Source organism: Schistocerca gregaria, chromosome 7 (genome assembly GCF_023897955.1).
Source record: "Schistocerca gregaria isolate iqSchGreg1 chromosome 7, iqSchGreg1.2, whole genome shotgun sequence".
In the NCBI taxonomy this organism is placed as follows: domain Eukaryota; kingdom Metazoa; phylum Arthropoda; class Insecta; order Orthoptera; family Acrididae; genus Schistocerca; species Schistocerca gregaria.
Window position 1 is genome coordinate 315,107,162 of NC_064926.1, and position 25,758 is coordinate 315,132,919.

At 38.8% G+C, this 25,758-nt stretch overlaps 2 protein-coding genes and 1 long non-coding RNA gene across 5 annotated transcripts in view; 2 read left to right on the top strand and 1 right to left on the bottom strand.

Moving 5' to 3' along the window:
• LOC126281804 (uncharacterized) overlaps positions 1-25,758 on the top strand; it is a 312,553-nt gene that overhangs the window by 176,839 nt on the left and 109,956 nt on the right. The window lies entirely within an intron of this gene.
• LOC126281806 (uncharacterized) lies at positions 5,035-5,686 on the bottom strand. The gene is made up of 3 exons (XR_007551307.1): positions 5,596-5,686; positions 5,343-5,437; positions 5,035-5,164 (listed from the first exon to the last, which is right to left on the bottom strand). It is a non-coding gene; the product is annotated as an uncharacterized LOC126281806 (long non-coding RNA).
• LOC126281803 (S-phase kinase-associated protein 2-like) overlaps positions 5,881-25,758 on the top strand; it is a 151,578-nt gene continuing 131,700 nt past the window's right edge. The window contains exons 1-2 of one of the 3 annotated variants that reach the window (XM_049981018.1): positions 5,881-6,018; positions 6,154-6,245. The gene's annotated coding sequence lies outside the window, so the exon portion shown is untranslated. Of the gene's footprint in view, positions 6,019-6,153; positions 6,633-25,758 lie in introns of all 3 variants that reach the window. The other 2 variants (XM_049981019.1, XM_049981020.1) reach the window with 2 other exon arrangements.

The window sequence follows — 25,758 nt, forward strand, 5'->3', positions numbered from 1 at the left end:
TCTATAGGTATTTTATTTTTCCTCCAACGCCACATTTCCCGACAGTTTACCACAACAAATCGTAATAAAAGACGTGTTTTGGAGAGGTCTTTAATGTGGTGTATGTTAGCTTCGCTGCATGCTTAATTGTCTTGGTATTTTCATTTCTAAACTTCAGACGTTAAATGCTTTATGTGCTCAAATAGTGGCGTTTACGAGTTCGCTTGACCAAAGAGCGATGTTGCCACGACGTCACTGATCTTACGCTGTGATTGGGTGACATCAGCAACCCGAGCAACAGCCTCGGTAGTTTAAAACCGCGTTTGTCGTATTTATAATTGTGTATTACGAAAAAACGCATTTTACCTGATACCGCGCACATAACCACTCAGCTGCATTTTTTGGTTCTGTTACAATTGCGTGTATACCCTTGCCTGTTTCGGTTCTTGCGTCATGTTTGCATCGGGTCTAGGCGCATCAACTTCCTTCACTTTCATCCCAATCGAATGTTCCAAAATTTCACCTGATAAATTGCATACTGAATTCAAATCGTGTTGCTTCCGATCTGCTTACACTACGCTTGTCTGCCCTGTTCTGGAGTATTTATGTGTGGTGTGGGATCTGCATCAGGTAGGACTGACAAATGACATCGAAAAACTAAAAAGAAGGCCAGCTTGTTTTGTATTATCGCGAAATAGGGTAGATAGTGCCACAGACATGATATGTGAATTGGAGTGTCAATCATTAAAAGAAAGGCATTTTTCGTTGTGACAGGATCTTCTCATGAAATTTCAATCACCAGTTTTCTCCTCCAATTGCGAAAACGTCCTTTTGGCACCCACCTACATAGGGGGAAATAATCATCAAGATAAAATAAGATAAATCAGGGCTGGTACAGAAAAATTTAAATGCTCGTTTTTCCCGCGCGCCGTTCAAGAATGGAACGGTAGAGCAACAGCTTAAAGGTGGTTCACTTAACCGTCTGCCAGGCACTTTATTGTGAATAGCAGAGTAATCACGTAGATATAGATGTTAATGTTACAATATTAAGATTACACAATCATTATAATAGAAAAACAAATTAGCATATTTATGCATAATAATACAGAAAAAATTGCATAAGTATAGCATAAAATTTAATGATATGTGGAGCGAGTAACTTTTAAAAAGTACATGTTCACTTCATTTTGTATGACAGTGCATTGGTTAGATATTCCAATCTGCTGTTTCACTGTCAGAGAACTCATTTAAACTGTACTGTGGTACGACGTTTCACCAAGTACAAGAAGTGAATTTTAGTATTTAGATGGCTAAACATTTTAATAGCTATAGTTGGAAAACTGTTCCGTGTCATGGAGAGTCAACAGCTCGGAATGTCTATGTCTTCCTTACTGCGCTTGTTATAGTTGGGACATCACTTCCGTTGGTGAATGCTCCATGACTTTCTCTCACATACATGAGACTAATGAAGACACATTGATTGGAAATTGTGATCACTCCTAGAGACATGCAAATTGGTTTGCAGTGGTCCAGTATCCTGTTTGACATTATGGTCCTTATTGTTTTTTGTAGTAGCAGAATTTTCTTGCAGCCTGTCCCCACAGTAACAGACCACAGCTGATATGACTATGGAAATGTACTTCAGTTTCCTCAAAAGGTATGTAACTCATGACAGTTTATCACACATGTGCACTGTATTCTTGCCAAGTGAGTTTACTGTCCACCATGATCCCAGAAGCTTCTCAATTCCTGCGATTTTTAAGTATCCTTTGTCACTGAGGCTAAATGGCAACTTTTGCGTTTTTTCATGCATTTTCATTTTTTATAAGAAATCATTCCTTTGCAGCATCAAACAAAGCATCTACTTCTTCTTGAGCCTTGCTGGCATCAGTGTCTTTCCAGTACAGGGTTGTGTCATCTGCGAATTGCAAGTACCGCCAGTGAGAACTTAAATCATTTACAGATACTAGGAACAGGAGGTGGCCCATTACTAGTCCCTGTAACACACGGCATTCCAACTTCCGTTAACATGACAGTGCTTCTTGGACTGATACAATCTGCCTTCTGTTCTCCAAATAAGATTTGAGGTTGCTAAAACAGTGTCTCCAACTTCGTATTTACTGAGCTTGTGTAGGAGTACCTTATGAGGCAGGAACTCAGACGTTTTTCTAAGACTAAATTCACACTGGCACGGTCATGTCACGGCAAGGTGTATTCACACTGTCTGTCGCGTCACGGCTCGTCAAGTCAATTCAAGCCACATGATATTAACTCGGAAGGTCGACGGCAACGTTTTTTTTCGCGGGATTTGGGATCTTTGCAAGGTCATTTTCAACTGTTTTTGCACGCAAAATGTACATATTAAAAGTATATATACAAAGTGGTAGTTTTTATACGTCCATATTTCTTCGTAAATGACATTTATTGCACTCAAATTTTTTTACAGTTTGTGGGGATAACATTTATACTAGAGAAGGAAGACAGAAGTGCAAAACAACACAAAAAAGTGTGTGGTTCGAAAAATGTCATTACCGAGTACAGAAAGGGAATATCACACACTATACAAGGAGCTCGAGAACGAGAAATCTTCATCTTATATATTATAAAGCCGAAGCATCTGTTTTTGTTTCAATGTCAAATTGCACCCAGAATCACTAAAAGGGAGACAGTGTTACAAGCTGCCATCATATCATGTGAAAAATTTGTTTGTTTAAGGTTAAGTGTAGTTGGCGGTCCAGTGCAAATTATTTGTGCAAAAATCATATCTCCCTCAGTACCTTTCCCTTCAAAAACTTACAGATTTTCTTTGAGTTCTGCATTTTGCTTTTATCAGTTCAGGTGTCTGATTTGTACTGGAGTTAGCTGGTGAAACCACACAAATATTGATCACTGATTCTCGCAAAACTGTTTTACACACAATCCAGAGAGCTATTGAACAATAAATAAGCCCGTCATATACACGTAATTAAACAAACAAATAGCAGTGTGTGAAGCTTATAGTTCATTTCTTTACGAAACACTACAGATGCCCAACAGCATATAAATAAATTCCACCTACTAATCAATCCTATGCTAACCACAATACATTTTTCACTTCAAGTTGTAGCCATACTGTATTTCACTGCAAAATATTAGATATCATACCGATGGGCTAAAAATCCTCTTTATAAACAGAGAACAAGGAATTTAGTAGACTCATGGCGTACTGCTCAGACTGCTCCCTCGCTGGTTCAATTAATCTTTCGTGATTCATTATAAAATTATATATTTTAACAAAAGAAGTAACGAGACGAAACAATTTACAGCAAATAACGAAGAAAGAGCAACTGATATTATACACGAAAACACCAACGAAACCAAATTTGGAGACCTGCTTATGGTCGTATATCAGGAGGAAATTAAATGTGGATCATGTGATCAATAACGGACGGATGACGTCAGCCCTCAAAACTTCCGAAATCCGAGGAACCTTGAGGGTGACGAGACGTGACGGGAAGTGACGGCCAATGTGAATTGGTCTTAAGATCGCCAAGTAGTGGTGGGCAGGAAATTGCGTATCTGTTAGAAATCACAGTGATTGAGAAGCCACAGATATCACAGTAACAACTTTACAAAATCTAACTGCGATTTCAGTCACAGTTAGCAGTCGCAAGTAGCATTTTACAAAAAAACGCTGTGAGCCATCTATTGGCCGAATTCCATACTGCTTTCTGCGATTTCAGTGACAAATCGCAACTAAGAGTCGCAAGTAGCAACTAAAAAGCGCAGTTAACAGTGCCATCTGTTGGCCAAAGTTCGTACTACGCTCATCTCTGCGACACGCTATCGAGTCTTAACTGCGATTTCTGTGACAAGTCGCAACTAAGAGTCGCAAGTAGCAACTAAAAAGCGCAGTTAGCAGTGCCATCTGTTAAGCAAAGCTCATACTATTCTATTCGCTACCGAGTCAAACTGCGATTTCCGTGACAAATCGCAACTAAGAGTCACAAGTAGCAACTAAATAGCGCAGTTAACATTCTTTTCCTAGTGTCACCTGTTGAACGACGTACGTACTTCGTTATAAGAGCCTTGTGCCTCACGAGATCGGCGTGCTGTGTGTGCGTATGAAAGACTTATTTCATTAGTGGTACAAGTCCATTTTTGTTTATTTTGAGATACGGAGTAGTAAAGTTAAATGAGCGCTGAAAAATCTACAGTTGAGATACCAGAAATATTCAAGCATATGGCTTCTTGCTAGAAATGAACCTTTATTAATGTTTGTTTGGATCATTAATTTCAGAAGCATTATAGACAGAAAAGTGGAGGTAATGGACTTGTATCACTATTGAAATAAGCTCTTCACATTACATGACGACATGCAGATTCAGCATCAGTTATGATTGGTCAAACACAGCTGTGACTCTGAATGTATTATATTAATAAGAAGCAACATTGCCTTTTTCTCCTCAAAATATCAGGTAACGTAACAAATGTGATTCTGCTTCCAATATGACAATTTTGGTTAATACTCCACATGTCTACAGGACTTTGCAATGTTAACACAGCAGAACTCAGACATCTGTGTAAGTGTAGTGAAATGAAAACAGCATTATTGAGTCATATGAATGCCTCACTTTTACTCCGGCACAGTTCAAGACTTGGGATAAAAGTTTTGCCCCTGGTGTTCTACATGGCAACTTCACACACACGAACTTTTTACCGACACTACAACCACCTACATAAGTAAGCTTTTCCTGTGTTACTTTCAAGTACTGCACTTTAGCTATTCCTGATTTAACTGTAAGATCTGTACTTCCCACTTTCATATCAACAGCCTCAAAATGCATGTTGTAGACTTCGTGATATGTTACAGGTCGGTGTCACACCAAGATTGTGGAGAAGGGGGGGGGGGGCAGCATGTCACTCTCCAACCAGTGTTTACCAGTAAATAAGTGGCGGAAAATTACGGGTATAGGACGGCTTAAACATGTGGAAAATGAGATTTTCATTATTCAATCACTGTATTTAACATTTATTATTCCTTTAAAATCGCATAACAACTTCAATAAAACACTTATTTCACAATTATGTCGCTTCTAAACTGCAAATCCTCTAAGAGCTGTCTTGAATCTTCACGAGTCTCTCTCAATAGCCTTGATGTGGATAGATAGGTACAGCAACCGGTAATCAAGAGTCAGAACTGTGTCTGCAAAATCACAAGAATTATTAAACAATTTTTGCTGTCACTAATTACAAGCAATATAATTGACAGAGTAGATTGCTAATATTTGCTGTAATGAAAGCCACTCAATGGGGTATATTTCACATGTGCAAGAACGATCTCACTGAAGTAATGAAGTCCATCGAAACACTTAGAAACTAACCTCTCATCTGACGAAAACGGTCTAAAGACGCAGTGGCAATTTCTCCAGATCTGGAGTTATCAATTTACTGAGTGACTGAAATGTAGTTCGGGTACCTGTGAACATAACAATATGTTAGAATTCATTTTCTAAACACGAGCTATTACGCTACTGTATGGCTACTTACATATTAATTACACTATTAATATTTTCACAGTTGTTTCTTTAATACATAATTAAAGCCAACGGAAGAACAAACGTAAAACTTACTTACCAATGACAGGTTTGTTGAGATGCAATTTTGTGTGGGCAGATGTAACTTTTTCATACGGTGGTAAGTCGCAGAAATCGCAGGAGTCACAGAAATCGCAGTAGTAGCAGAAGTCACAGAAATCGCACAAGTAGCAGAAGTCGCAGAAATCGCGGAAGTAGCAGAAATCGCGGAAATAAAAGTGGGGGAGGGATACGCGACCTACGTTCCTTAACTGCGACAAATCACAGTTAAGAATAGCAGATACTGAAGAGTAGCATTCACTGAAATCACTGATATGGGCAAATCGCAGTTTAGCCCATCGCCAACTGTGTCAGTGCAACAGACTGTTTGTTCTCAAAACATGTGACGTTTCTTGCCGGTGGCGGCCTGCGTGCAAGCCAACACTTGAAATGTATTGTGGAATTTTTTGTTGTGACAGTATGGGTAAATCACAATCTGTGTGAATTATCTTTTGACTGCATCTCAGTTGAATTTTCGATAATGTGACATGAATGTTTTCAACTTGCGTTGTACTTAATGTAGTATCTTTGACTAATCGCTTTGGTTTGTCATTTACAGGAAGCTATCGATGGATGATAAAATTAAATAGCTAGCGGTTGATGGCCGTAGGGCGGTTGAAAATGTTATTAAGGCTAATGGAGCGAAACATTGTGAGCAATATAATTGACTTAATAATAGAGGTTTTATGTTTGTATATTAATTTCTTACTTCCACATCATCACCAAGTATGGCGTCTTAATGTCACTTTACATTAGCAAGAGAATTTTCAATAAAATTGATCAAAGTAAAGAAATTGGTTTTCAATATATTAAAATGTGTTTCGTTGTCCGAATGACCCTGCCCAAACGTCTGTTTCACTTTTAGCGGAGAGATATAACGAATGAGGATTTATTGCCGGTAGACTTGTAACTTTCGTTGTGTCAGCAGTTCTTGACGGAAGTTAGATACGTACAGCACTGTTGTCACCTTACGATAATTAACTGCATGTAATCGAATCGTAACAATATCATCTGCAGAATTGAAGAAACTAATAAACGGTAATGCGTTTGTTGTAAATGATGATAGGCTAGAGTAATTACACTTTTATGTCAATCAAAGATTACGCTGTTTTTGTGAAATAATTACTGTATCCGTACGGAAATGAATGTCTTGGGCCTAAAGGTACGCGGGAAACTCCGTACTTTTACTACCTTCCTATGTTAAGGAGTGATTCCAAATCCTGGAAAGCCAGTATCTGATTTGTGGACCATTTGTTTTTTTTCTCCCAATTGATTTATTTCACAGCTTCCGTAACGGAAGACAACATTTGGGAATCAAAAAGAGCCAAAGTACATCTGACGGCGTGAAACAGTAGCCTAGATAAATACTGAATGTTATAACTTATCTGTTATTTTAAATACTATAAACAAACAGATGATAAAATTAGGAGAAATCTTGATACGGGTTTTCAGCCCAAATGTAGATATATAGCTAATGGAATGAGTGACAAATTTACGTTTGCAGTCTATGTGGATTCTATATTTCTTGCAGGTCTATTAGTTTGGTAAACAGTTTTGTGTTTGAATACAGAACTTAATTTTAAGCAACAGGAAAGGAAGCCAATTCTTCAATGAAATTAATTATAAATTCGTAATATGTGTTTCACAGTTCAGTTTAAATCAATTTTGGTCACCAAGTGTGTTATTAGTTACAGTTATAATACTCCTATTGCTTTCTTCTGCCGTAAACATGTTACTTCAATTACCCCGAAAGATTATATAAACTAGTGTGCAAAATAAGTTATCCTTCTTGTTGCTAGGCGGGATAATTTGAAATGCACATCAAATCTGACTGACCGGTTTTGATTAGAGTATCAGAGGATTGACTCTTTTTATGTGATATACATATGAAAATTTCACTGCTTAGTGTTATTTTAATATATGACTTCTTGTACGTCTCTGGTGTCCGTTCTTCATTCAAGCTTCTTGTCTAAAGGATTAGATTCTGGCAACTTACTCATGCAGAGGTAATATGAGAAAAGAAAGAGTTGTTACATAATTATATTAAGGCTAACTATGTAGATATCCCTCCCCCCCCCCCCCCCCCGCCCTATCCCAGTAAATTTTGAATTTTTTATTTATTTATTATGAATTTGTATTCCTAAGTTTGCTGTCTGTAAGAGAGCAGCAAGCAGTTAATACCCTGTGATGACTTAGTTGAAGATGATCTAATGGATTCTGAAAGGAAAAATGATCTGGAAAGCTTATTTGGATCCTACAATTAGATCTTGTTAATTAATTTTCCAGCATGGGTGCATAAAGGCAGTAGGATCCTAATTGATAATGTTTTCATTGTTGAAGCTCAAAGCAAGAAAATAACTATTTACCCTGTCAAAAGTGCTTTCTGTGATCGTGATGCACAGTTAGTTAGGACAAATAATGTAGTGCAACTACACTAAAGATACTCGTAGTGGACTTCAGGTAGAATAAGTAATGACTTGAGGAAAATTAATGTTTTTAGGAATAGTTTACAAGAGATGATCTGGGATGAAATTTATAATGTACAGGAATTAAAAAAAAAAAAAAAAAAATCTGTTCCATGATAAACTCTTGTCATTATTTGAAAATAGCTTTCTGCATAAGCTAATCAAAAAGAACATTTAACAGGCATGTACAAAACCATGAATCCCTAGAACAACTATGGGTCATGCTGTAGTTCCATACTACAAAACTCAAAATTACTAAGAAAAGTTATTAAAAATGGAGGAACATTTACATAACATCAAAAATCAGTAATTCTGATGACATACTTAAGGTTATTTGGAATGTAGTGAAATGAGAGACAGAACAACCAGCCACAGATTTAATATCACTATTGAACTGAATGGAAGGCCTATAAATGATGAGTCACAGGTTGCAAATATATTTAACAATCATTTCTTAATGTAGCAGAAAGTACAGGAACAAACAGTTCAAGAGAAAAAGCACAGCAGTATGTTGAAAAAGTAACTCTCATAAAATTCAGTCATCACAGCAGTATGTTGAACTTCTCCTTCTGAAATTAAAAAAAAATTATGGATTCTCTTAAAAATACAAACTCATCGGGTTTTGTTGGTGTTTCCAATAGAGTGCTAAAGATTTGTTCCCATATAATAAGCCCATTCTTATATGAAATATGTAATGCATCACTAGATCAAGGCATTTTTCCAAAGAAACTGAAATATACCATTGTCGAACCTCTCTGTTAGAAAGGTGGTAGGAGGAATGTCAATAACTACCGACCTCTTTCACTGCTGATGGCAGTTTCCATAATTTTTGAGAAGATGATATGTTCTTGATTAATATCTCACCTGAACAACAACTTCTCCAGCTAATCGCAGTTTGGATTTCAGAAGAGTTGCTCTACTGAGAATGATATTGACATACTCACTCACCAAATTTTATAAACATCAAATAATAAAATATTGTTGGCTGGTATTTTCTGTGATCTATCTAAGACATTTGACTGAGTGAATCACAGGTTTCTCTTATGCAAACTGAAATTTTATGGGGTTGATGATATAGCTAACCGGTGGATAATGTCATGCCTTACAAAAATAGATAAATAAATGGAGGAAGTTGTACCTAACATTGCAACCAATATAGTAAGGGAACATTCACTGACTAAAGAGAAATCACCTGTGGGTTTCCCCAAGACACAATCTTAGGTCCACTATTGTTACTCAAATACGTAAATGATCTTCTATTTAATATACAACAAGCATAATTAGTTCTTTTTGCAGATGACACTAGTATTGTAATCAGTTCAAGCATTCACACAGAAACAGAAGAAATGGTAAACATTGCCGTTAAAGGTGTCATTGGTGCTCTGTGTATGGTTTCACTCTCAGTTTCAAAAAGACTTAACATTTTCAGATCTGGGCATCTAGGGCTACTACACCAATGACATCTCCCATGACATGGGGTTCTGGGTGACTACTCTGAACTCTACTTCTTTTCCTAAAGCTATCCATATCGTTTCCTTTCATCCGTTCAACCCTTACACCAATGATAAGTGCAACACATGCAAATAATAATAATAATAAAAAATAGATAAAAACTTCAAAATTCTTGGGTATCCTTGTTGATGAGAATTTAAAGTGGAAAAAGCACATTTTGGAACTCCTAAAACATCTTAGTTCAGCCACTTTTGCATTTAGAATCTTCATAAAGTTTGGGGAGAGGCACATAAATAAGTTGACATATTTAGCATATTTTTCATTTGATAATGTCGTGGAATGATGATGTGGGGAAACTCATCTTTAGAAAATGAAGACTTCATTACTCAAAAACATGTTGTAAAAATAAAATATGGTGCTCAGTCATGATCATTTATAAGACATCTGTTTAAAGAGTTGGGAATTCGGATTACTGGGTCACAGTTTATTTATTCCCTCGTGAAGTTTATTGTAAATAATCCACTGCAGTTTGAAAGGAACAATGATGTACATGATTATAGTAACAGAAGAAAAAAATGACATTCATTATTCCACATTAAAGTTGTCTTTGGCGCAAAAGGGGGTCACAGTGTTGCAACAAAAATTTTTGATCACTTACCCTGTGATATAAAAGTCTGAGAGAAAGCAAAGTAAAATTTGAAAACTGACTAAACAAGTTTCGCCATGACAACTCATTTTATTGTGTAGAAGAATTTCAATTACTGTAAAGTGTGAAAGGTGGTAGGTAGGAATTACTAATTCACATCTATATATTAAAAAAAGAATACTTTATTAATGCTCAGCATGTAGCCATATTTAAAAATTAAGTTGTGATGTGTTTGTAAAATGGCTCATTCTGCATTATTACAATTAATCATGTAGATGATCCATGGTAAATGAAACTAACTAACAAATAATTAGTACGAGGTTTTTTTTCAGATTAAGCCTTGATGTGTTTGCTGTTCATTGCCAATTTCAATTTTTACAGCTAAAAACGTAGGTTATTTGTATGCTTCAGTGTAAGCCCTTGGTTAAAATTATTGTACCGTGGCTAACATTACAATTTTGAACAGCTCTGTTGTGTCATTGGTTCAATGATTATGTTAGATTAAGAAATTATTGTTAAATTTGAAAAAGAATTGCATTCCTCTTCAATAAATATTTTAGGTTCTTCTAATTATTTCCGGGTATGCAGCCGGATCCCGTCGACATTCTGCCACGATATTTCGGCCCAGAGACGTCCGGCCATCATCAGGTGAGTACACAACTACTGAAGAGCCCAGGTGCAGTTGCGGTATTTATACCGATTCTCGCGCACGTGTTGACATGCGCGCGAGAATCGGTATAAATACCGCGACTGCGCCTGGGCTCTTCAGTAGTTGTGTACTCACCTGATGATGGCCGGACGTCTCTGGGCCGAAATATCGTGGCAGAATGTCGACGGGATCCGGCTGCATACCCGGAAATTATTAGAAGAACAAATACGCCGGGAAAATTTCAGAAGTCACAATATTTTAGGTAATTGGAAAAATACAATCAACCAGTTTTGACCAGTGATGCTACTAACCAGTATGATGACTATGATGTATGGTATCATACAGTACAGCATATTTAAAGTATCAAATTATTGGGATCTCAATTGAAATATGGAGGTTGTTGTTGGGGATGTTCTTGTTTGTAACACCATTAAATGGATTAAATACTTGAAACTTTCAGACCATCCTGTAAAACTAAAGGTTTCCACCGGAGATGGAGGTATATCTACAGAAAGTGTAGGATAGATAAAAAAATCTACTCACCAAGAGGTGGCAGAACACACATTAATAAAGGAGGGTTGTAATTAGGCAAGCCTTTGGAGCCAGTGGCTCCTTCTTCAGGCACAAGGGTTGAAGTGGAAGGAACTGTGGGTGAGGGAAGACTTACTGCACGGGATGAGAAGGAAAGTGTTTCCTTCTCATCCCGTGTGGTAAGTCTCCCCTGACCCACAGTTCTGGGTGACTTTTCTGAAATCTACCCCTTTTCCTAGACCTCTCCAGACCTTTTCCTGTACTGCTCTTCCTTCCTCTTTAGCTCTTCTGCCTGAAGAAGGAGCCACTGGTTCTGAAAGCCTGATTACAACAATCTCTTATGTGTATGTTCTGCTGCCGCTTTGTGAGTAGATCTTTTTCTATCCAATTGTATTGTTTTGTCAAAAATTGATTGTTTTTGTTAATTTGTATAAATCGGATTGTCATGATTCCTTCTTTTGGCATCACCACATCATGACAGTTCACTTTTATACTTAACCTATACCTTAAAAATAATTTGTTTTTGTGACATGTTTGCCAAATCATGATCAGACTACCACATTCCATACTAACCAAATCTTCAGGCTACTATACAAACCAATGTGACAACCTTCATTAAAAAAAACAGCTGGCTGTCATGACACATTTGTTGGCTTTGCTGACTTGCAGACAAACTGTCGTGGAGAATCGTAAACCAGACCTTGGGCTATACTATAGATCAGTAATTCCAAACAGCCTCCATTCAGTGCAGATGGTGATGTCATTGGTCAGTGCAGAATGGCTGTATCACTGATGTCAATATAGCACAAGTGATTATTCTCAAAAGAGTGAAGAATATATATAATGAACTTGAGAAATTAATATGAAGTGCTGTCTGCAGTAATGGAGTAAAGGAAGTACCCATAAAAGGAGAAAAACTTTATAGATTTTGAAATTATAAAACACCTTTCTTTCAAAATTTGTATTTTCAAACTAAATATTTTGAAAGGAAAGTCATTATTTATACCTGTAAACATTCATAAAGCAGAAGACAACCATTCTATATCCCCCCCCCCCCCTTCCCAACTTCCTTTAAACCAGCACAAGGCTACACTAAGCTCAATAAATGACATGCCTTAGTACATGTAAACCAATAGAACAGTAAGCACAGTGGTTTTCTGGGAAATTGAAGTACATTAACATGGGCTGCAGAATAGAATAAAGAAATAATCATCATTCTGTGACGAAAAATAAATAAAAAACACTGTTTACTTATGTCAGAGCTAGCCATCATACCTCAATGCCCTGGATCCCTTGTGATTGCCTGAGGATACTGACACATAAATAGAACTAATGTTGCTCATACATTATGATTGTTATTGGGCTAATTGGTTTCTACTTAGGTGGTCTGCAGATGACGTAATTGAAATGATGTGTATGGCAGGAAACCAACAGAAGTATCCAGAATGAGATTTTCACTCTGCAGCGGAGTGTTCGCTGATATGAAACTTCCTGGCAGATTAAAACTGTGTGTCCGACCGAACTCGAACTTGGGACCTTTGCCTTTTGCGGGCAAGTGTTCAGATGGTAGAGCACTTGCCTGCGAAAGGCAAAGGTCCCGAGTTTGAGTCCTGGTCGGGCACACAGTTTTAATCTGCCAGGAAGTTTCAACAGAAGTATGTTTACAGTTGGTAAGAATTGTTGTTAATGTGACATATGAGAACTAGCAGTAGATGCTCTTTGCACAGGAATTTGAAGTGAACTGACAAAGAGATGCAAATGGGGTGGTTTAGGTCTGCAGCTCTATTGGTATATTTAGAGAATCCTCTAGACATATTTGTGAGTGTGTGACTACTTAGAAATATATGGTTATATTGATTAGATAATTGGCATGATAACACATAAGAACTAAACCATGTAAGAGAAATGCTAGCTTCAAGTTCACCACCAGCCGCTGTGGCCGAGCAGTTCTAGGTACTTCAGTCTGGAACAACGCGGCTGCTAAGATCGCAGGTTCGATTCCTGCCTCGGGCATGGATGTGTGTGATGTCCTTAGGTTAGTTATGTTTAAGTAGTTCTAAGTCTAGGGGACTGATGACCTCAGATGTTAAGTCCCATAGTGCTTAGAGCTATTCCCCCCCCCCCCCCCCCTTTTTTTCAGATTCACTGAAGATTTTTTTCCCAATGTTTACAAATTGAGTTAGTACTCCATATCTTATGATCTCATTGTTGAGATATGTTAACAGGTTTACTACCACCATAGGGGGAAACAGTTTACCAGAGCCATTCAGCTGTACCAGCATTAGATGTTATTTTTTTTCCTTTTGAAGCGCAAATGTCATCTACCTAGGAGCTGCAAACAGCATGCTTTCCTAAAGTACCTACATGTATGTTAGTTTAGATTGCCAAAGCAACACGCAGCCATGGAATTTTTCATCTGACACCAAAATTGTCTTTAAAGTGGCAGAGACGCTACCAGAAGTGTCAACCTGATGCTTTAAAACCTCAAGTGTAGTGAAAATGATGAACTCTATATCCCTTCTTGGTTTCAGGCACTTAGCAGAAAGTTGATTGGCTTAGGCATGTAGCCTGCTGGTGGGAGAGGATATTATACTCAGTCACTAAAGGGATAAGTGTCAGCAAATCCAAATCACAGGGGTTCAATTGTTGGGTGATACTAGGATTTTTCAGTTATTTTTTGCTTCTTTCACCTATAGAAATGATTGGTTAATTTGAAAAATGTCAGTTACACCATGACTTGGCATCTACAGTAAGCTAAGGTCCCCTTAGTATTTGTCGGGTAAGTCATTTTAGAGGTCAGAGGAAGGCAAGGGTGTTCCACTTCCAATAGGATCATGCCTAGTAGTGCACTGTGGTATTCAAACCAATCTTTCGTCTGAGTACTGCTTTCCTATTATCGTATGAAACATGACATAATTGATGTTTAGGAGAATGCTGCAGTTAGTGAAATGATTATTTTTTCCTCATGCACATGGAAATATGAGACATTCATCACTACAATGAAGAGGGTTGTAAGAGGATTTGCTGAAAAGTAATGCCTCAGAATTTTTATGTGGAAACTTTTAAAGCTTTTACAATAAAGCAAATGTTATTAACATTCTACATCTTTATTCTTCATGACTGTGTATTTGCAACAGAGGGTTCTGAATTGTAGCATGTAATGTGCTGGTGTGTAATGTAACTATGTCGGTGTGTGAGAAACAGTGTCTGTAATCGAATTTTGAATTCAAAGAGTTCACCCACACGTCCTCTCGTTCAGCATGGCAATGCCAGACCACACATGAGTGCTGCGACATCTGCAAAAATCGATCATCTTGGATTCACTGTCATCAGTCATCCTCTATATAGTCCCAAATTGACCCTTCCAATTTTCTTCTGTGTTCAAAACTTTAAAGAATACCTCCAAGGACTTCACTTTGATAGTGATCAAGTGGTGCAAACAGGGTTGAGGCTATGGTATGGCTCTGTCAACAAACTCAAATGTTCTACAGCCATGGTATCAACCAACTAGTGACTCATTGGGCAAAATGTCTTCATCATCAAGGTGACTGTGTTGAGAAATAAATATGTAGACATCAGAGAATAAAAATGTAGAATGTTAATAATGTTTGTTTTATTTACAAAGCTTTAGGAGTTTTCACATAAAAAATTCCGAGGCATTACTTTTCAGCATGCCTTCATAGGTTACAGATGAAACTCGTAACTTCATAAATAAAATCTGTAATTGTGCATTTTCAACTTCTCACGGCGTAATGAATAGTCCATTAAATTTTGGGCATGCAGCCATGCAAATAAAATTTCCTCCACTGATATTTCGGCCGCGTGTCATCCGGCCATCCTCAGAGTGAGTCACAAGTCTTGTGACTCATTCTGAGGATGGCCAAATAATACGTGGCTGAAATATCAGTGGAGGAAATTTTATTTGTGTGGCTGCATGCCGAAATTTAATTGACTAAATTTTGTAATTGTTGTCCATTTGAATAAGAGAAGAAAAGAAAATTATGTCCTGTCTTATGCAGAAGTACATTCTCTGTCTTTGTACATATACAAACATAAATGACTGAGAAGTGCTTGTTATAGCTGTAAACAAGATATTGGATGATTTTTAGTGACTTATCAGCAGCATTAAGAAATTACTGACAAAACGGAGAGAGCAACATTTTGGGTTCAAAATATGATCGAGAATCGTAGATTTCGCATTATCTGGGGTAACAAGGAAATATAACTTTGCTTTCTGCATCGTACAGAAACCATGAGTTGCTGTAGTGTTTGCTGCTTAAATTGTATCATTCTTTTCAAATGTGTGAAATTCATTGTGTGATCCATTCTTGAGTACTGCTCAAGTGTTTGGTCCCCCACCAGTGCGGATTATAGCAATACATGGAATCAGTTCAGAGGTGTTTAGCCAAATTTGTTAGTGTTAGGTTCAGTCAACAAGCAAGTATTACAGGAATGTTTTGTGAATTCAGATGAGAATCCATGGAGGGAAGATGATCTTTTTGTGAAACACTATTAAGAAATTTCAGGGATCTGGCATTTGTGACAGGCTGCAGGATGAACTTACTGCTGTTGACATCCACAATGACTGTGAAGACAAGATAAGAGAAATTGTGGCTCCTATGAAAGCATATGGACAATTGTGTTTCCCTTGCTCTCATTATAGGTGGAGCAGCAAAGGACATAACTAGCAATGGTACATGGTACCTTTCACCATGGACCATATGGTTGCTTGCAGGATATGCATGTAGATGTGATTGAAGTCATTTTTCAAAGTGATAAACTGTACAGTTGCAGCACTTAGTAGAGCATAGTAAAGTAAGAGGAGAGAGTTCCCATCAATGTTCTTAGGTCAATTATCTTGCACACAGATTATAACATTGTAGAGAATTAGGAACTGATCATAGTTGTTTCTCTTTCATGGCTAGCTCTTTATTTGCAAGGAAAGAGCGTTTTAGTCCCTTTCTAGATTTTAATAATATCATGCATTTGAGATATTTCTCAAGTCTTTCTCCCTTCTGGTCTTGTGGTCTTGTCTCACATCCAGAGAAGTGCTATGAGATGTTCTCCATAAACTGTAGGTCTACCCACAGAGCTGCTACACACCATTATTAACAGCACATAACATTTTTGTACCTACCTTCATAGCCAATGTTGCTTCTACATATGCATCTATATTCTGCAAATCACTATGAAGTTCATGGGAGAGGGTACTTTGCACTGTATCACACATTGAGATTTCTTGCCATTCCATCCATGTATGGAGCACTGGACGAATGATTGTTTAAATGCTGTTGCACATGCTGTAATCAGTCAAAGCTTGACTTCATGATCCCTCGATTCCTCACTTAATATTGTTTCTTAAAACTTTGTAACCAGGCTTTCACAGGATAGTTGGCGTCTATCTACAAGCAACTACCACTTCAGAGTATTCAGCGTCTTAGTGGTGATCTCAAGAGGATCAAACAAATCAGTGACCATTGTTTCTGTATGTTCAGTATCCCTTGTTAGTCCTGGTTGATATGAGCCCTCCACACTTGAGGAATATGGTTGCTTTTACATTAGTGCTCAACCTGGAAGTAATCAATTCAGATCCTTTGATGGACCATTTTTCATCACAGGTAATTGACCAAGAGGAGTGAGGGGTGGTAATTATGTGCTGTTTACGATAACTAGATTGCATGCCAATATGAAGAGCTAAATTTGAAACCTCTACAGAGTCCCCCATAGAATGTATTTATTTATTCACCTAGGAATCATGACTGAATTTGTCATCATTATGAAAATAATAAAATGGAAATAAATAGTTCGGAGAAAAACCGAAAACAGGATTCCAAGACAGAGCAAATTCCACCCTTCTGAATATGAAATCAGTGTCTTAGCAAAGGCACTTCATAAGTCCATTGGTCCTGTTGTGGTAGTGTTTGATGCTGTTAATGCTAATCCATTCATTAGTTTTGTTTGTTGAACTTCATAACTAGTGTATGCTCTTTGAGAGATGTAGACTCTATATCTGCAGTCTTCATTTAATTCCATAGTAATTCATAACAATGTAAACAAACACATTACTGTATAGTAAGTTAGGTAGTTTCATCTTCCATTCATCATTGTGCACGATAAATCATAATATTGTGGAATGGGTCATTTTCATTAACATGCAAATTAACTGGTAAATATGTTGTTTTTTTTTTTTTTTTTTTTTTTTTTTTTTTTTTTTTTTTTTGTTTTTTAAAATATACAGATGTGTGTGAGTTAGCAATTCAGTTTTCAAATTTTAATTTGTCTGTGTCAGACATTTTATATCACTGGGTAAAGGATCAAAAATCTTACTTGCAGCATTACGCACACCTTTTTGTGCTAAAGGCAGCCTTAATGTGCAGTAATAAAAGTAATTTTTCCTTTTGGTATTGTAATTATGTACATCATTGTTCCTTGCAAAATGCAATGGATTGTTTAAAACAAACTTCAGGAGGAATAAATATACTGTGAAGCAGTAGTCAGAATGTCCATCTCCTTAAACAGATGCCTACAAGATGATTGTGCATGAGTACAACAGTTTATTCTTACAGCACACTTTTGAGCAATGAAGACTTTCTTTTAGAAAGATGAGTTTCCTCTGAACATCGTTCCATATGATATATTAAAATAATCAGCAACCAGTTGCATAAAAAAACTGTTTGCTAATTATTTTGATATATATAACTACAGTTGCTGAGGATGAATAAGATATTAAAAATTCTGTATAAAATTACTAAATGAAAATGTGAAAAATATGTCAACTTACTAATGTGTGTCTCCCCAAGATTTGCAGTGATTCTAAGTGCAAATATGCTTGAACTAAGGTGTCTTAGGAATTCCAAAATGTGCTTCTTCCAGTTTAAATATTCATCAATGTGGACACCTAAGAATTTTGAAGTTTCTACCATATTTGCTCATCATGTGCTACGTGTATCATTGGCGTAATACTCTTAGGTGTGCAGAACTGAATATGTCATGTCTTTTTGAAATTGAGGGTGAGACTATTCGCAGAATAGTCCTTTTAAGGACAATGTTTCCAATTTCTTCTGTTTCTGCGTGTATGCTTGGACTGATTACAACACTTGCACCATCTGCAAAAGGAGCTAATTCTGCTTGTTGTATATTAGATGGAAGATCGTTTACATATATGAGGAATAATAGTAGATCTAAGATTGAGCCTTGGAAAAAACTGTAGCTCATATCTCCTCAGTCAGAATAATGTCCTCTTGCTACATTGGTTGAGTAACTATCTACAAGTTTCTGTATTCTTTTGGTAAGATGTGACATTATCCATTGGTGGACTATACTATCAGTTCCATAAAACTTTAATTTATCTTTCCCAGTATGGTGGCACAGGTCTCCTGTGATGTTCCCCCATGCTCTGTAAAGGAGTATGGGACTTCATCATCATTAATTTATCTATGAGAGTACTGTCTACTCTATCAATGAAAATATTCTGTTTTTGAAAATATAATGTAATTGGATATATAAAAAAATCTACTCACCAAGCAATGGCAGGAGAACATATGTATTGAAGGTATTAAAGTTTACAAGCTTCCAGATTCAGAAGGTACTTCTTATGGCAGAAGGGTGGAAGGGAAAGGAAGAGGGTGAAAGAAAAGGATTAATGATGTTTAGGAAAATGGGTAGAGTTCGGAATAGTCACCCAGAACCCTGGTCAGGGGAAATTTCCAGTGCAGGAAGTCTCACCTGACCTGGGGTTCGGGCTACTTTTCCGAATTCTACCCCTTTTTCTAAACATCACCATTCCTTTTGCTTCATTTCCTTTTCCTTCCCATAGAACCCTTCTGCCAGTGGAAGGTGTCCATGGCACTGAAATCTTGCGAACTTTGACACCTTTTATATTTTGTTCTTCAGTCTCAGCTTGGTGAATAGATTTTTTTCATCAATTCAGTGTCATTATATGTAAGAGAATACTGCAATTCACACAGTCAAATGCCTTAGACAGGTCAAAGAAACTAGGAACTGGAGCTGTTGTATTATTTGATGTATGTAAAATTTGATGAGTAACATGTAAATGGCATAATTAGTAGAACAAATCTTCCGAAATACAAAACTTGATGTGCTGAGTATATTATAGTTGCTCGAATGAGGTTTTATTCTAGAATAAATTACCTTCTAAAAATCATGGAAAATGATTTCAGCAGTGAAAGAGGTCAGTAGTTCGTAACATTCCTCCTATCACCTTTCTTAAAGAGAAATTTGACGATAGCATATATCTGTCTGTTTGGAAAAATGTCTTGAGTTAGCTATGAATTACATATTTCAGATAAGAATGAGGTTATTGTTTGGAAACAAATCATTAGTGCTCTATTGGAAATGCCATCAAATCCAGGTGAGTTTTTATTTTGGAGAGAATGTGTAATTTTGACATGGCGTTCCGTTCATGGTCCGCGCCCACTTGGCACTCCTCCTAAGTTGTTGGCACTTCCCTGGTGCTCCAATGGACGTCCGCGCCCACCTTGTCCACCATCTGCAGTTGTGGCAGTTGTGTGAGGCCCGTCTCGCGTTGGGTGCTCCGTTCGCAGTCCGCATCCACCTGGCGCTGCTTGTAATGTGTTCTGTCTCCCGCGGTACTCCCTTGGACGTCCGCGCTCAACTTGATAATAAACTGAGACAGTGGTTACGAGCTCAGCTAGGCCTGGGGACCAGCTCTGAAGCTTATCAGGGCCCAACGAAAGGAACCAAGATACTCCTCAAGAAGTAGTAACACTGCAGGAGCAGTGCCAGGCGGGCGCGGACCGCGAACGCAACTCCTGAGGAGATATGGGCCTCTGGCAGCCGCCACGACTGCAGATGATGGACCAGCCGGGCGCGGACGACTGTCAGAGCACCAGAGAAGTGCCAACACCTCAGGAGCAGAGCCAGGCAGGCGCGGGACGCAAACGGGGCGCCTGCAAAGGACGGGCCACAGAGAACTGCCACAGATGGGGACCAAGTCCGGCACTGACGTGCGAGGGAGCACCGGGGAAGAGACAACACCTTACAAGCAGCGCCAAGCTGTTGCAGATGGCAAAGGGAGCACCCAGCACACTCTGGGCATAAATAAAGGACAAGATCCTCCAGTACGGCAGTCTCAGGTAGCACCTGAAGAAGGCAACAAGTTACGTGGCTGAAATATTGTGCCAGAGTGACACAAGCATCCGGCAGTAGACCCGATTATTCCACATGTCAAGATCTCGCCGGGAAAGTCTGAAGAGTTACAATGCATAATTTTCTTAATTTCAGAAGAAGCTGACGACACATTCATGTGACTGAATTTTATAAGAGTTGCTGTTTGAACATACTACTGTGATTCTTCTCTTGAACTTTTTTTCCTGTACTTTCTATTATGCATAAGAAATGATTATTAAATATATTTTCTACCTGTGGCTCATCGTTGATAGCCCTTTCACTGAGTTAGTAACGATGTTAAATCTTTGGTGGCTTTTCCTGTCTCTCATTGCACTAAATTCCTTACAACCTTAAGCATGTTGTCTGAATTACTAATGTGTGATGTTATGTTCATGTTCTTTGATTTTTTAAAATAACTTTTCTTACTAATGTCTTTTCTGATTAGCTTATGCAGAAAGCTATTTTTAAATAATGATTCTAAGTTATCATGGAGCAGATTAAATTGCTTGTTAGTATTTGGTTCATTATAAATTTCTTCCCAGTTCATTTCTTGCAAACTATTCATGAAAATGTTTCTCCTGAACTTGTTCTAACCGATTTCCACTGAGGAGTGTCAGTACTGTAAGATGCTATCTTATTTATCCTAACTAACTGTGCAATGTGATCAGATAGAGCGTTTGCTACTGGGTAAACTGCTTTTTTCGTGCTTTGAGCTTCAGCAAAGTAAAAACTATCAGTTAGGGTCCTACTGTCCTTATCCACCCGTGTTGAAAAGTAAATTACTGAAATCAAATTGCAGGATCCAAATAAAATTTCTAGATCATTTTTTGTAGCAGTATCCATTAGAAAATCTACATTGAAGCCACCACAGACTATTAACTGCTTGCCACTGTTGACAGATACCATAGTAAGGAATCCAGATTTCTCATAAACACTTCACAATTTTCCCAGTGGAGCTCTGTGTACATCTACAGTTGAAAGTGAACTATTTTTAACTGTTAACTCACAAGCACACACTTCTATGTGCTGATCACTACAAAATCTACTTGTCTCAACATTTTTGAACCTTTGTTTTGTTGTAATATAGGTTGTTTGGAAATTTGAATTACAAACTTCAAGAACTTGTAGAGGGGAGTGAGTACATAATATTTTGAATAGGAATCCACATCTGGAAACATACCATTTCCATTCTGTGATGGTTTCAATTCAGATGTTTAACTCATCCATTTATGCTCGAGGAATTGAATTAAACATGACACAGTTCAATTATTGGGAAACAAATTTGAAAGAAAACACAACGAAATATTGCATGTATCACTAAAGTACATTTGTTTGTGTTAAAGCTTAAACATTATGAGTTTACAAAAAAGATCCTAGCATACTGTACATGCAAGACAGTACTGATGCATTAAAACAGTGGCTCAATATGGCAACTAAGAAAGTTGTTGCAGACATTGTACTTGTTGTGCTATGCACTCTTTTTCCCGTCTCGTGTCTCTTCAATTTTTAGTGCAGCGACCAGAACTTGTGCCAGCAGATCTTCCTCTATGTGTACAGCAGTCTCATAAATTACCTTTGCACATGACATCACGTGATTGTCTGACACAATATACATCATCGTGTCTACACTATTGTATAGCATGAGAAGTAACTCTGAGACTTTTCTCTGTCCCTCAGCAGACATGGATGCATTACACATCCGAGTTGAAACCATTGTAGAATGGAAACCTTGTGCTACCAGACATGGCTTCCTACTCAAAATATTATGTACGCACTCCCGTCAGCAAGTTCTAGAAGTTTGTAACGGGAATTCTGAACACACTGTATACGTAACAACTCCTGCTTTTCCCATATTAATTTTGTGTTAGTAAGTTGCTAAAGTGTATTTTTTCATAAGTAACTTATTTAATCCTGTGGTTATGTGGTGCTCAAATAGTCACAGGATGTTTATCTTTTCAGAGCTCTTTAAATTTGCTGTACAGGGAAGAAGTTCTTCTCCCTTATTACTCAGTCCTCTAATATTTTGATGGGATAAGCTAACCTTACTTTTCTGTACATTCTAAAGCATTTTGCGGGGCTCTTCTGTTATTTTGACTTTTTTTAAAGCAGGGTGCCTGAATTGTGATTCTAACTGAATAAAGGCACCTCTCTGACACCAGTAACCATAGTGATCTTGCTTTGTATGGTGACACCCTCTATATATTTTCTCCAAGAAACTCAGTGAACCTATTCTTCCATCTCCTATTTAGTTGTAGGCTATGTCTTGTACATCCCCACATCCCAATTGTAGCAACATGCACTTCACTCATATGCGATTTCATTTCTGTTAGCAGTAGTCTGCTCAACTCAGTGTTCACACGACCCTCAACAGTATTAACCCAGGGCATAGCACTGCAGGACATCCACAAAACTCACATTTTTGTTTGTAGCTGCTGCTCCTGTTTCATCTTGGTTCCCCCTAATGCTCTATTACAATAACCTGATCCTCTCTGCTGAAATCTTTGTCCCTCCAGGGGACTCAGCACTCTTTGGCGGGTTCATGCTTGGCTACAATGGGGACCCAGTCTTTACAGCACTTGTATCCTTCTGTGCTGCAGGTCTATCCTCTTGCTGTTCTTGTTCCCCTCACTTGGGGAGCATGTCTGGGGTGTTATTGGGAATGTTCTGCATTGTCTGTCGCTGATGTAAGAACAGCCTCACTACTGTTTTTTGCTCCCTTTTCCCATCTTTGAATGCCTTCTCTTCTCATTCCTCTGCTTCAGCATTTGAGATTCCTCTTTTTCTTCTTCCTCCCTGTGCACTCCTGAAGACCAGCCCATGTATTTGACACATAAAAGGGACTGGGTAATGCATGATTCCAAGCCCCGGATCGACTGGTAGATTTCGCACATACCCCTGGTACACAGGCCAGGCCCAGGGAGGGTTGATTGCCTGAGCTGCAACCTTCCCAAATTGCTGATTGGTCCTTCTGTCAGGTGTTCGGGAGGTGTGACCTAAAGTGTGAACAATTACCTAAGGAGAGTGCGCCCCCTTGTAAAGGGGGTCCCCAGTTGGAAGGAGCACGTCATCAGAGACGCTGGCAATCATGGAGTATTTGGAGTATTTTCTCCCAACGAGCCACTCATCTTCACAATCAGTGTCTACGAAACGTAAACATAATGAGGCTAATGATTCAAAGACCCTTGCCACTGCACCATGGTTCCTCTTGGTCTCACGTACTGAAGACAGTCAGTCCTTCGCCGTGGTAAATCCGTTTATTATTTAGAAAGGTATTGACCCAGTTGATGGCCCTGTGAAATCCTGCTCTCATTTGCGGAATGGCACTTTGCTTTTGGAGACTACTTCTGATTCTCAAGCACAACAACTGCTTGGCGTCTCTCTTCTCCATGGCTACCCTGTTCGTGTCAAGGCCCATAGAATTCTGAATTCTTCTCATGGTGTTATTTACACTAGGCTGCTTGACTGTCTAACCGATGCCGAAATCCAATGTTACCACTCTGATCAGGGTGTCATTCTGTCCTTCGGGTGATGAAAAAGGTAGATTCCTCCTTAGTGCCCACCTGCACTCTTTTTCTCACCTTTGATAGAATGGTGCTTCCATGCAAGATCGAAGCAGGCTATGAAATTATCACAGTCTGGCTGTACATTCGGAACCTGATGCACTGCCACCAGTGTCATCATTTCAACCACACTAGAACATCTTGTCGACACCTAGCCAAATGTGTAACCTGCGTTAGGGTTGTGCACGAGGGCGATTGTCTGCCTCCTTCTCCTCACTGTATCAATTGCAATGGCAGCCATGCCGCATCCTCTTGGGATTCTACTGTGTATCTTTATGAGCGGGCTTCCCAAGAGATCTGGGTAAAAGAGAAAGTGCCTTACCCAGTCACATGCAAGTAATTGGCTAGTCGCTTACCCTGTGTTCTCCCGTTTGGAAATTACAGTTCTGTTCTTGCTACCTCTCGCTCCATGGAGGACATGGCCACGTAGACATGTGACCTCAGATTCAGCTCTGAGGTTGTGAAATCGCCCAGTGTCAAGGTAGCATTGTCATCCCCCCTTCCAGCTGTGCAACAAGCCATCAGACTCTCACCTCAAGGGGCGAAGCCACCAGCTACACAACTGGTAGGCCGGAAAGGCCAGAAGGGGTACTCCTGTGAAGACTTCATATGTCCCTCCAGCCAAACAACACCTGAGTCTTCCTCTAACCAGAAAGGCCCGAAGAAGTCCACCAAAGGCAAACGGTCTTTTCCTTCACCATCTTGAGATCTTCTTCAATGATATTGCCATATGATACCTTAGCCCAGCTGGTCTCTGTGTCACCAGTGTGCACCACCAAGCGTTTTTTAGTGTTGGACTCCACAGACTGACAGCACAAGCAAGGTGATGCTTCGGTTGACCCCATGGAGCAGGATTATCCTGCTTCTGTGCCCTGTAGCAGCGACTCTTTACAATCTGTCACTCAGCAGCTACCGATGTGACATCCCTACAGCTTTTTCTCATCATGACTCTCCTCCAATGGAACGTTCTCGGCCTTTGGTACCACAAAGAGGATTTGCGGCTGTTTATAGCATCACAGCATCCCCTTGTACTCTGCCTTCAGGAAATGAAATTGCGCCCTTATGACCGCTTTTAGCTTTCACATTTCTTCCAGTTCATTTTGACCTTCCCCCTGAGGTCGGCAATCCATCTCGTGGGGATATCATCCTGCTCATATAGGATGACATTCATAGTCAACCCATCTCCCTGGCTACCCATCTTCAAGTTGTTGCTGTTCGCTTTTTTATTCCCCACCTGACTTTTTCTCTATGTACCATTTATATTCCTCTGTCATTCATTGTTACCAGGGCAGACTTCCTTCACCTTATTGGCGAGCTACCTCTCCCTTTTCTGCTACTCAGTCACTTTAATGCATATCATCCCCTTTGGGGTTTTCCCAGAACATGTCAGAGAGCTGCCCTCTTGGCTGACCTTAAGCATCTCAATCTCTTCTACCTTAACACTGGAGCACCCACTTTCCTTTCTGACTCCTTGCACACCTTTTCCCATTTGGACCTATCCTTCTGCACTGTCCAGCTTGCCCGTCATCTTGAGTTTTTCCGTTCTTTCTGACACCTACTCAAGCAACCATCTCCCATGTACTCTCCGTTTGCTGACTCCTACCCCACCTGTGTGCACAACCATATGGCAGCTTACTAAGGCTGACTGGTGGCTTTACTCCTCCCTGGCGACCTTCGAAGAACAAGATTTCCCCGTTTGTGATGACCAGGT